Genomic DNA, 13,014 nt, shown 5'->3' on the forward strand with positions numbered 1-13,014 from the left:
GCTGGGATTAAAAGCGTGCACCACCACGCCCAGCAATATTTTCTTTTTATTGGAGTAATTTTATAGTTACTGGTTGTCTACATATAGTAATGATATAAAATTTTTGCTTTGTCAGTATATGGATTTAAGTTCTAAGTATGGGTCCATTTAAAGGGGAATAAGCACTAAGCAGATAACAGTACCATTCAAATATGGTTCAGATTATGAGGGGACTCTTGAGAGGTGGCGGTTTCATAATGATAGAGATGACCATAGCAAGAGATTGGACAGTCTCTTCTCTGGGTTTTAAAAGAGAGATTCTTTACCCTTCCATGCTAGCCTCTTGAAGTGCTGTGTCACCCTTGAAAGGGAACTTAAAGGGCATCACTTGACTTTATAAAAGTCTCAGTTCTTTGCCTTCAAAATGCTGTTTTCACTGGGTGTGACAGCACAGGCCTTTATTCTCAACACTCGAGAAGCAGAGGTATGCAGATCTCCATGAGATCAAGGCCAGCCTGGTCTACACAGCAAACTCCAGGTTAGTTGGGGCTACAAAGAGACCATCTCAGAAAAAAGGCTGAAAACAAACAAAATGCTCTTCTTGATGTGCTAACTTTACAGAGTCTGGTAAATTTGGTGGGATCATAGAGACATCTCATAAAATGTGGCAAAGTGACCCGGAAACACACTTCCACATCCACGGACAAGACACGTCACGACGACTCACACAGCAAGTTTCCCTATTGCATCAAGGGGAAAGTCTGAATTTGGTGCCACTATGATGTAATCACTTCTTTAACATTGCCAAATAGATCTTTAATTAAGTAGAACAAGACCTTAAGTTCTTGGCAGGCAGCAAGGTTCAACTGGAAGATTTAAAGAAGGATGCTAGCCCTGCAAACAAACAGGGCTGCAAGGCAGTGCATGTGAATAGAGCAGACCTGGAAAGGCATATCTCACATCAAGATGGGCAATTCCCTAGAACCAAGGTCCGCTGAGACCTGGAGACCCTTTTCCAGAATAACATGGAAGGTGAAAAGTGATTTAGAAATACCTGTAGTGTTCCCATGGATTTTACAAAATTGAGATAAAAAATACGTGACAGGCCGGGCGTGGTGGCGCACGCCTTTAATCCTAGCACTCGGGAGGCAGAGGCAGGTGGATCTCTGTGAGTTCAAGTTCAGCCTGGTCTATATAGTGAGTTCCAGGGGAGCTGGGGCTACAGGGAGACCCTGTCTCAAAAAGACCAAAAAAAAAAAAAAAAAAAGACATAAAATTTACATTCTTTTTTCTTCTTTTTAAAGATAGAATCTCATTATGTAGCCTAGGTTGGCCTCAAACCCATAATTCAACTTCCCAAGTGCTGGGGTTATAGGCATGTGCCAACTGTGGTCAGCTCAGTTTTTAGCCATTTTTCAAGTGCATAGTTGAATGACGTAAGTACATTCACATAGTTATCCAGCTGTAGCCTCCATCTGTCGCCAGAACATTTTTTTATTTCCCCAAACTAAAATGCTGTCCCCATTGAAATAACTCATGGCCAGGCATGGTGGTACACCCCTTTATGCCAACACTGGGGAAGCTGAGTCTAGAGGATCAAAAGTTCTAAGCTAGCCTGAGTCATATAACATGATTCTGACTTTAAAACAAAAGGACACCTCTCTACTCCTTCCTCCCTCTCCCTGGCTCCATTTTTCTTCTCAGTGTCTGGCCTCTGAGTGCTACATGTACCTGACATAGGTGGAATCACACAGCAGTGCCCTTTAATATCTGGCTTATTCTGCTTAGCATGAAGTCTTCAAGGATCATTACAAGATAACGTGTTCAAGTGCATAAGAGACAGGATTATAAAACAAATAACATAAGTTATGTACATAATTTTTAATATATGTTTTTATTGAATGTGCATTTTATACAATACATCAGAATCATGTTTAGAGCCCCTCCCCGGTCTGCACCCTCCATAGCCCCCACAGCAGATTTTATGTATTCTATCATATATGTTAAGGCCTATCCAGTCAGGTTTGTGTCCCCAGATGTCCCTTGGTGTGAGTTCATCCATTGGACCTTGGTCAGTCTATTTAGCATCACCCCCTTAAAGAAGACCAACTCTCCCTCACACAGCAGTAATCAGCTATCAATAATTTTTAAAATTGGTATAGCATCCTATGTGTTTTTATTAAATAGCAAGGCAGAGAGGTGGACCCAATAATCATTATAATTTCTGTATAGTAATGAGTCTGTTTCAAGAAAACTGGAATGTGATTTCCATTGATAACAAAGACATAATATTTGCATGTACTACTGGTAAACTTGTCTTGTGTTAGAATTAAAGGAAATATTGACTTTTAGCTGTAATTCACAAAAAAATGAAAAAACTGATCCTGCTCCACAGATCCAGAGCTAAGGACCTCCAGCCTAAAGCAAGGGCATTTCTGTCTTTCCAGATTGTTTCATTCTTGATGCAGAGGTGAGACGAAGGCCAGATTCTCCCAGCTTCCAGTAGCCCCATTAGCAATGGCAGTAGCCTGGTTTGGGGACCTCAAACAACCTTCATTAGGCCACTAGGCACTGAGTTGGGACAGCAGCCTGGAGAGGGTGTTACTGAACTACAGGACTGGCCCCTTTCACTCTGAAAGCAATTCCAGCTCCTCCATTGGGCCTCCTAGCTCATTTGTATTGTTGTGCAACAACACACTCAAATGCAATTACAGGGGCAGCACGAGCCCGGGCGACCCTCTGCAGGAGGAGGTGGTGGCATTCCAACTGCTTTGCCCTACTCATAGTAGTTCCTTAATTTTTCTCATTTACAAACAGGCTTGGGATGGCCAACCTTTAATTAAGACTCAGTTTGCTTTTCAAAAGCAGTGCATTCTAATCAATACCATCTGGTGCTGCAGAAATTATAACTACAGCTGCAAAACCAGGAGACTTGCAGCTGGCTAACCATAAAGGCCTTCGGGAAGGGAATGGTTTCCATGTGCTGGGGAGAGTCGGGCATGACCAGCTTCAAAGTCAAGCCGTAGTGCCAAGGCCCTGGCTTTTGCCTTTTTGCGGAGGGTGGACAGGAAGAGACAAAAAAACAAGGCAGGATGTTGCCTCTGTCCTGAGGTTCCATCACTTTAGAACGGAGGGTATGTGTAGAAGGATTTGGAATATAGCTCAGATCATAGGCTTTGAAAAGGAAGCTCTTAGAAAACAGTGTTTCAGGGACTGGAGATATAACTCAGTGGTTAAGAACACTGGCTGTTGTTGCAGAAGACCCGGGTTTGAATCCCAGCACCCACATGGCAGCTAACAACTATCTGTAACCCCAGTTCAGGAGATCCAGCACCTTCTTCTGTCCTCCATGGGCATTGCATGACATGGGTACACTTACACACATGCAGGCAATACACACATACACATAAAATAAAAGACAGTAAAATAATTTTAAAAAAGAAAGCAGTGTTTCTATGGATTGAAATGCCTTGCTACTTGAAATGTCTTATTATTCCTATAACACCCCCAGGACTCCCCACTCAGGGTTGCCAGATAAAATATAGCATGCCCAGTTGTCTTAGAAGTTTTGATAAATTTTAATACAGTGGATACATTTTAATATAAGTATGTCCCAAGAAATATGCTAAACTATTCAAATGCATTGTTTATATGAAGCTCAAATTCAAATGAATCTTTTATATTCTTTTTAAAAATTATTTTGTTATTTTTATGTGTATGAGTATGTTGCCTGCATGTACATAAGTGCACCCATGTTGTGCAATGCCCATGGAGGCCAGAAGACGATGTAGAATTCCCCTAGAACTAGAGTTATGAGCAGTTGTTAGCTGCCAAGTGGGTATTGGGAATCAAACCCAGATCCTCTGCAAGAGCAGCCAGAGCTCTTAACTGCTGTGCAGTCTCTCCAGGCCCTGGATGTCTTTGTTTACTAAATCTGGAACCCCTCCCTCTTCTCAAACAAGATTCTGGAATCTTGCCTACATATCTTTGTAGAGAAATGCTAGGTCAGTATGGGACATACTGAGGTCAGCTTAGAGACATCTCTACAGTGAGTTGAGATGTATGAACCTAGAGTCTTAAAGACCTAACTGGCTTCCAACCAGACCTACTATTTTCTGGTAGGGTGACTTTGAGAAAGTTACTTGACTTCCAGAGTCTTAACTCCATCTAGTGCAGAATAGAGTGACTGAAAATCATACCTGACACTGTCACATCCCATAGCATTACCTGTGCCAGCCACTTAAAAATTTGAGGATTTCCCAGGCCAGTTAGTCATCGTTTCTCAGGCACCAGTCCAGCTAGTCATACTAGGTCCTCCCTCCCTTCTAGACCCTCCGCTTCTGCTACCCAGTGATGAACACCCAGCACAACCAAGGGTACGTAGACCCTGACCAGTGCTTTCTTCAGTGTCCTTCTGGTTGTCTAGTGTTTGAGGTTTAGTGGTAATTGAATAAATTCAGCTTCCCTCCTGCTTAGGAATGCCCACTTTAGAAGGTGACTGTAAGATTTAAGTGGGAAGATGTGGAAACCAGGCATAACAGTGCAAGATTGTCATCCCAGCTCCTTGGGAGGCTGAAGCAGGAAGAGAACAAATTCAAGGCTTTCCTTGGCTATAGACTGGGTTCCAGACCAGCCAAAGCAACCAAGTGAGACTTTATCTCAAAATTGTAAAACGTAAAAAAGAGGAGTCAGTGTGGTGACACATGTCTTTAATCTCAGCATCCCTTGCAAGGCAGAGGCAGGCAGATCTCTGTGAGATAGAGGGCAATCTGGTCTACAAACAAGTTCCAGGCCAGCTAGAACTATAGGGAGATCTTGCCTAAGAAAAAAAAGAGGACTGGTAATATAGCTTAGTGGCAGAATCCTTGCCTGGCATGCATGAGGCCCTATGTTCAATCTCAGTATTGGGGTGAGGGAGGGAGGGAGGGAGGGAGGGAAAGAAACTATGGGATATATAAGACCTGGCCCATGTATCAATCTTTCTCTTTCTTTCTTTCTTCTTTCTTTCTTTTCTTCCTTCCTTCCTTCCTTTCTTTATTTCTCTCTCTTCTCTCTCTCTCTCTCTCTCATACCAACTGACTGACTGAATGAATCCATATGCTGTATACAAGAAAGAACTTTGTAAACAATCTTTATACATGGCAAAAATGTCTATATACTACTGTCTCTGTAGGTTACAAGGTTACAACCTGGTACAGGCTTCAAGAAATCTTAAAGATCATTCTGGTTCTAGCCCATTTCCTACTTTACATAAAAGAAAACTGAATTATGGCATAATTCACTGAATTCTCTAAACTAGGCTACCTTCTGTATTGAGATTTGAGGGATTGCTGGAAAGATCTTTTGCTCAAAAACATCTTTTCATCCAACTACCACAAAGCCTGAAACTCCACCATGAGTGTTTCAGCCATATTAAAAAATGGAACTAAAGCTTATCAAGGTATTTCTCAAAGCTTACCTCTTTAAGCTAGCAATGACCCCATGTCACCCAGAGAGCCTTAAAGTGCTGGGCTAGGGCAATGGTAGAAAGCAGATTTTAAAAGAACCTGGAAACAGACCTGGGACTCACCAGAGACACATGTGACCAATTTGAAAATTCTGTGACAAGTCGGCTATGCATTAAATTGTCCCACTGGGCCAGTTGTACATTCATGCTGATGCATAATACACAAAGACAAAAAGCATAAATATTAACTGATCATTTCATTTAAAAGAGTTTCCAAGGAGAAAGTCAGACCCCTTGATGCTAAGCAAAGCTAAAAGTCTTTCTTATACTGATGGCCAAGGGTTTTCCAACTAGATAAATGTAAATGTTTTTCACAGATCTACAAAGCTTGGATGATGAAACAAGGCTTCAAAATATCCAGAGGCAAAATGTAGCTGGGACCAAGTTTATTCACATACACAAATTGGTTCCACTGTCTGGGTTAATGCTGACTGCTGGAGTTGAGCATCCCTGGCATGTTTGTAACTTTATCGCCTGACAGTTACAGTCCATCCACCTGTGCATTATTTTGAGGACAGTTAAGAGCTAACCAGTTACTGGTAGAGACTAAACAGTTTTTCCCAGAGCATACAATACAACATCCAATAATTTGGTTTATTTTGTAAGATCATTGTTAAGGAAAGAAAGCCTCCAGAAAAAAATAGGGATGAAACGCTGTTATCTTTCTTCAAATATCAATACTTGTGACTTATTAATTACCAATGGATGGTCACCAAATGAGGAAGGATTTTTCCCATCAGAGGCTAATTACTTTCATTGTCTTTCCTCTGAAATCTATTGTATTCCATGCTGCCCATCAGCTGCCTGTTTTAATTAATTTTGCACCACATTCAAAGGTTTTGCTTTGGTGCCTCTCTGTTTGATTTAAATTCCTTTTAAAAAATAATAAATAAATAACTATCAAAGCTAATGAGACTCTGAAGATTTGAGATGTAAATATCAGATGCAGATTCTTTTTGGGGTCCCAGCTCAGCAGAAGACCAAAAATAACACTTGGACTTTTGATTAGGAATCTCAGGCTCTGTGCTCCCAGGCCTCCCTCCAGACAATGTTTCCACCAGCATTTTTGGTGATTTGAAAATAAATAAATAAATAAATAAATAAATAAATAAATAAATAAACAACCATGTACCCAAAACACCAAGAGCAAGTTTTTTTTTTTCAAGGATGGGCATAAGATTGTGTTGAGCTACTGTTATGGAACCATCTCCAACAGACTCATGTCTGACCTGAAAGATCTTCCGTATGTACACACACACACACACACACACACACACACACACACACACACACATGCACACACACACACACACGCACACATACACACACATGCACACATCCATATGTATTCACATGCAAAACCATACATATTCATACACACAAAACTCACATATTCTTTCACATATACAAACACGAATTTGCAATGCACATTTTAGCCCATACATGTGCAAAAATCACATGCTCATGCATAGAGGTTCATACATACATCTGCATATAGATTTATGGGTATATGAACATACTCAGCATGTGCATCATAAGCTGGCCAGTTAAGGTTTCCAGTTCCAAATCTATGTCACATGTAATACATTCTCTAGCTTCCCCGCCCCAGAAATCCCTGCAAGAAATTCCAGCCCCCTCCCCTTTCTGGGAGTATCCCAGGGCTGCCTGAGGCACAATTATTAAACTGTAGCCAAAGAGCCCTTGGATTGTGCAATCTGCTTTTGCCTGAGATCTTTGTATCCTTTCCTGAGAAAGTCTGATTCATGGCCCAGAAATTTTCATCTGCTATTAATCTTTCAGGATATAGTTAGTGTTGTGATATTTTCAGATATTGTTTTCGCGTGGCAGGGGGGAAGGGAAGGCCGGTTTCAAGTGGCTGTCCCCTGGCAGTTTCTGAGATTACTTGGTACTTATAAGCAGCTCAGAACTGTGTGATAGCATTTCCATGCAAGGGACTTACAATCATGTTTCATTAATTCGACGTGAATGAAGCCTCATTTCTGGCCTTGAGGAGCTTAAGATTTATGTGAAATTAATAACAGAACAGATGTCTTCACAATTTGGTTCCTCTGGAAAAGGGAAAAGAGAGAGAGAGAGAACCTGATTACTTTGAAAACTTCAATGCTTTAAAATGCAGGCCCAGGGAGTTTTTACTCCAGGGTAAAGAGTTATGCCTTGATATCGTCCACATCTCAGAACTAAGTGGAATTTAAATGTCAGATTTATATTAAATAGTCATATTCCCCATTATGACATATAATAAACAACAGCTTATTACTTTCATTAATAAGATGTGTTGGACATTTAAAGTAAAGCTTGGAGATAAGACTGGGCACTTCATAAGTAGGAGGTACGGGGGACTCCAGGGTGTGGGCGAATATGCAGGCAGCCTCATTTTTAGCTTAGTTTCTGATAATTTAATCATCCGTTCCTCATAGGGAGACAAGATGCATCTACTCACACAGAATTCACCACTCCATAAGGAAGTCCAGCTGTCTGCCACCGAGGTGTGCTGGAGGCCAAGCGCATTGTTTCACGGGACACTTTCTAGTCTTGACTCTTTATTTCATTTTTTCCTCCTTCCGGAACTCCATTTCTTTGTCTGGGATCTGCCCTACTAGTTGTCTTTCCAACTACGGTTTAACCCTCCTGTGGCCTGTACCGCAGCCTCCCAGGGGGTCTGGATTCGTACTTGTCAAATCCGAAGGAAGGAGAGTGAATACAGCAGATACTTTGGAGTGCATGCAGAGAACAAAGTGGCTTTGAAAACTTCAATGCTTTAAAATGTGGCTTTGGGTCAGGACTTCTTGTGAATGAGGGAAGTGAATGAATGAGGTTTGGAAGGGTGTGGGGATGATGTGTAAACGGAAGCAAATGCCTGAAGTAACATTCGTTTCCAGACTCTGGCCCTCAAACCACTGTGTGACTCTTTCCTCTGCTGCAAACCTCTGTATGTTCTTGAACCTGACCCCTTTTCCATCTTCCTGTGGAGGAAGTGAGAGTGCTGAGCCAAACCATCTGAAAGCGTCCCGTCTCCAGGTTCTCTAAGTTTGGGTTTCCAGAACACAGTCCCTTACTTTCCTTTATTCCCCCAGTCTCCTCTCAAACAGCCGCCTCTGAGCATTGACCCAGAGATAAAGGTCAAGAGAAGCTCACAGAGGCTTTGGTTCAAACGAGCTCTTCCTAAGGGTGTGGGTTTGGGTGAGACTCATGACATGCTGGACCCTCTGACTCCTCACCTGCAAAGGAACAGAGTGACTTTCACCCAGGCTGTTATGGGAACAACAGATGTTTATAGCTAGTGTCAGCACACTTGGCCCTCTGAACCCATGGGCTCAACTTCCTCTGACTCAACCACCTATAGGTTGAAAATATTAGAAACAGAATTGCGTTTGTACTGATCACATGCGGGTTTTTACTTCGGTCATCATTCCACAAAGAACGATGCAAGAAATGTGGACATAGCATTTCCCTTGCACTCAGTCTTGTAGGTGATTGAGAAGGCTGTGCATGGTGGGGCACACCTTTAATCCCAGCACTCAAGAAGAGGCAGAGATGGGTGGATAACTGTGAGTTCAAGGCCAGTCTGGTCCACATAGCCAGTTCCAGGGTAGCCAGAGCTACAGAGTGAGATCTCGTCTCAAAAAAAGTGATGTAGAGATGATAAGTATATGACAGGATTCCTATAGATTGCAACCTCACAGCATTTTATAAGAAGACTTGAGCATCCATGGGTTGTGGTGACAGAAGGGAGCCCTGCAATGAGCCCTTTTCCAGAAGATTCCAAGAGAGATGGCATCATGGCTGCGGATGACAAACAATAGGCCAAGGAGACAAATATATGCAGGGATAAGGACACCTCTTAGCCTGCCAGCCTGTTAAAAGAGGACTGTCCAGGTCCCTCCCCTCTTCTCTTATGTAGGGTTGTGTATGCACAGACAGAGGACAAGGCCAGATGCAAAGGATGGGTCCCATGAAGAGGGTTGGGTAGCTCAGATTCACCCAACAGTGCACCCACCTCAGGGGTGCATACCAATGACTTATATGGGAGTTTCTATGCTTGAGTTGAGAATGTTGCAAGCCTACAAACTCTTATCAGAAACCATTGGGGCCTAGAAGCCATCTCAGTGTTCAGAAAATTTTACATAAAAATAATAACAGCAGTTACTTCTTACTACTTGGCCTCCCATGTTGGACCTTGGGCAAACTGTCACAGTCTAGACTATTAATTCTGCATCAAGATAGTCACACTAGAACTGGCTCAGAGGTTAAGAGCACTTGCTACACAGCCAAGAGGACTGGGGTTTGGATTCAAGCACCCACATAAGAAACCAGGCATCTTCTGTAACCTGTAACCCCAGCTCTGAGGTGGGCAGAGCCAGGAGGATCGGTGGCACTTGCTGGTTTCTAGGCCTAGAAGAGAAAACATGAGCATCGGGTCAGGAAGAGACTCTGTCTTGATGGAATGCACAGAGAATGATGGTGAAAGACGCTTGACATCCTCTTCTTGTCTCTGTGCATGCATACAGGTGTGTGTACCCACATCCACACATATGAACACACAGGCACAGATGTAACACAGATAACACAGACACACATACACACATGTAAACTTTTAAAAAAAAAAAAAAGAAAAGAAAAAGAAACTTCCTCCCTGAAGACTAGCCCTCATAGTATCAGAAGACACTATATAAGCTGCCAACAGAGAAAAACCAATCAATGATCCTACTCAGCTGTAAAACCACAGCAATGGCTGGCCCAGCAAACTGTCTCTACTGGTTCAGTAGTGGTATTTTTTATCTTGGGGATAATCAACAGCTGTCTAATTGGACTTAAGGCCAACTCAATGGAAGGGAACTCATGTGTGGTACTGTAAACATAGCCAGGTACATATGGCTGGAGAGGTCATAGACCCTAGAGAAGAACCTACTTCTGTCACTTCCCTCGACCAGTGTAAGTTCTTACTATATTCTAAATACATATCTTCCTTTTCACAGACAAGTGTAGCTCTCATGGCTCATCAAAGAAGTTTCTTTTTGCAACAGATGGAGACTATTACCTCGACCAGTGCAAGTTCTTACTATATTCTAAACATGTGTCCTTATATTTACAGACAAGTGTGCCCTCACCACTCATCAAAGTAGCTTCTTTTTGCAAAATATGGAAACTATCACAAAGTTCCACAATTGGTCAAACACAGACAGTAAGTGTCTGTGAGGTTCCCAACCCTAAGTGACACATTACAATACAAGCTCTGCTAATAAGGCTCAGAGAACATGACAGAAGAGGGGGTGGAGAAAATGTGAAGCCAGAGGGGCAACACATCTGTTGCTACTCAAGGCATTCTAGACATGAAAAACTCTCCATAGTATGGTAGTCTAAGGAGACCTACATAATGACAGAACCAGTTGACATGCCGGGGTGGTTGGAGGAAATGCCACAGGGTCCCACCTCAAGATGAAGAATTATCTGTAGGCAATCAATGGATGCTGAGGGAGGGAGAATTAACTTTCTCCAGGGACTAACTCCCTGAGAGGTTATCTAATTTCAGTTCTATAGTCCCAAACACAGGAATACGTGAGTATCACCAAATGCACTCAGTGTATTATATATGTATATTTCTAAATGTATGTATATATGTAAAAATAATAATCACAGAAGAGGACAGGAAATTGAGAGAGGATGTGGGAAGAGTTCAAGGGCGATTGGGGTAAACGGAAATAATGCCAAGACAATACTCATGTACAGTTCACACAAATAAAAAATAAAAATTTTGGAAACTAAATGAAAAATAAAAAAGTCATGCTAACAAAGGGTATTGCATTGGCCAATAGACCCATGGCTTCTCCTCCCTATGGGCAGCCCACCATGATGGCCCACTTTGGTCTTAAAGAAATGATAAATGATTGCATAAGACTCCCAAACTCAGATCTAAGGCCCAGAAACACAAGTCAGATTGGCGCAGTAAACACCAGGAATAGCAATCAAGCTATGTACAGGAAAGAACGGGGACATCTAGTGAGAGTTATCTGCGTTCAGGTACTCTGCCATGTCCCCAGGACTCAGTTTCTCTGTTTGCTTGTTTCACTTTTGGCCGTGTTGTCTCCATATGCAGATGGATGCTTTCTTCATGATATTGAAGAGGCTGCCAGAATCTTCAGCCGTTGTCATGTTTCTAGGATGGTAGCCTATGAAAAACTTCATTTGTTCTGGCCCAAGGGTCTCAACAAAGACACTGAGCATCTCTAGAGCTCTAGTGGGGTCACCTGCCCATCCCTCAGCCGGTCACAGGTTACATGTCCATCTGGGACTAAGGATGGGCTCCTCTTGGCTTAATCTACCTGGATTGGAAAGCAAAGGGGACTGAACGGAGGTTGGAGGTGGGGCAAAACCACAGGTGCCTGTTACCATGGTGATTCAGCTAAACTTTCTTATTCAGCACTACAGATGATAAAACTAAGAGAGGAAGTAAGACCTAGCAAAGCCACACAGCTTGTTATCAGCAAAGTGAGGGCCCTGATCTAGATCCCTTACAGCCTGTGAATGCTTTGATTATGCCAAGTGAGCTGCAAGGCAGCAGGAGGTTGGGACCGACATCCCCTTTCTAAGTCAAGCCTTCTGACAAGCCTCCTCCACCTCACATCTCCTCACCTTGCACGCTATGCTAAGGGGGAAGAGATGAGTCAGAGTTTGGAACAGACCTAGATATACGTGTGTACACTCATAATGAAGAGGACCTCCAGCTCTCCGTTGGCTCACTGGTTTGAAGTAACCGTAGTTGATCTTTTCTTTTCCTCTCGTAGCTCTCTCACTCTAGATAGGCCTTTCCCGAGGCCAACACAGTGAACACTGAATGCATGTCATTACCATTATTTGTTTAATACCATTGATTTTTCTTCCATGTATCTCCCTGGCTGAATCTCTAAGTTACCCTGAGGCACAAATGGCCAAGGACACAGGGAATATGGCCAAGCAAATGCACCAAGAGGGTGGGCATTTCCAACCAAAATCGGCCAAAGCCTGAGTTTGATGAAAGACACAAAACTCACAAAGACACACACACACAAAATAAGTTATTAGCGTGCATAGCGCTTTCCAGTTTGCATTGCTTTCTCACCCTTCACTTCCTTTGAGGGGAGAGGGGTTACTGGCATTGGGGATGGCACTTAGGGCCTCACATATACTAGGAAATCACTTGACCACTGAGTTATATGCCCAGCTCTCACTGCATCTTTAAAACTGTAATCTATATAGCACATGGCAATTAAAAGTACCAGACTGGTGGAACTAACCTTTTTGGATGTTTAACAGCCATACTTTGAGGCCTATACTAATCTGGTCAGAGGGACTTAAAGGACAGTTTTTGCTCCTTGCCTCCAAGGTCTATTAAGTTCCAGGGGCCTATGGGGCATCTCTCAAAATGTCCTGTAACTGTGGTGAGTCATCTGTCCTCTTGATCAAGGAGGCTGAGGAGACCCCACCAGATGGACTTGAACCAGTGTCCAGTTTACAAAGAGGAGGGTCAACAC

At 42.7% G+C, this 13,014-nt stretch overlaps 1 non-coding gene across 1 annotated transcript; it reads right to left on the bottom strand.

Moving 5' to 3' along the window:
* Positions 1-226: 226 nt before the first annotated feature.
* On the bottom strand, positions 227-353 carry LOC115069814. Its single transcript, XR_003849044.1, has one exon. It is a non-coding gene; the product is annotated as a small nucleolar RNA SNORA26 (small nucleolar RNA).
* Positions 354-13,014: the final 12,661 nt, after the last annotated feature.

Source organism: Nannospalax galili, unplaced genomic scaffold (assembly GCF_000622305.1).
Source record: "Nannospalax galili isolate Female #2095 unplaced genomic scaffold, S.galili_v1.0 scaffold274, whole genome shotgun sequence".
NCBI lineage: Eukaryota > Metazoa > Chordata > Mammalia > Rodentia > Spalacidae > Nannospalax > Nannospalax galili.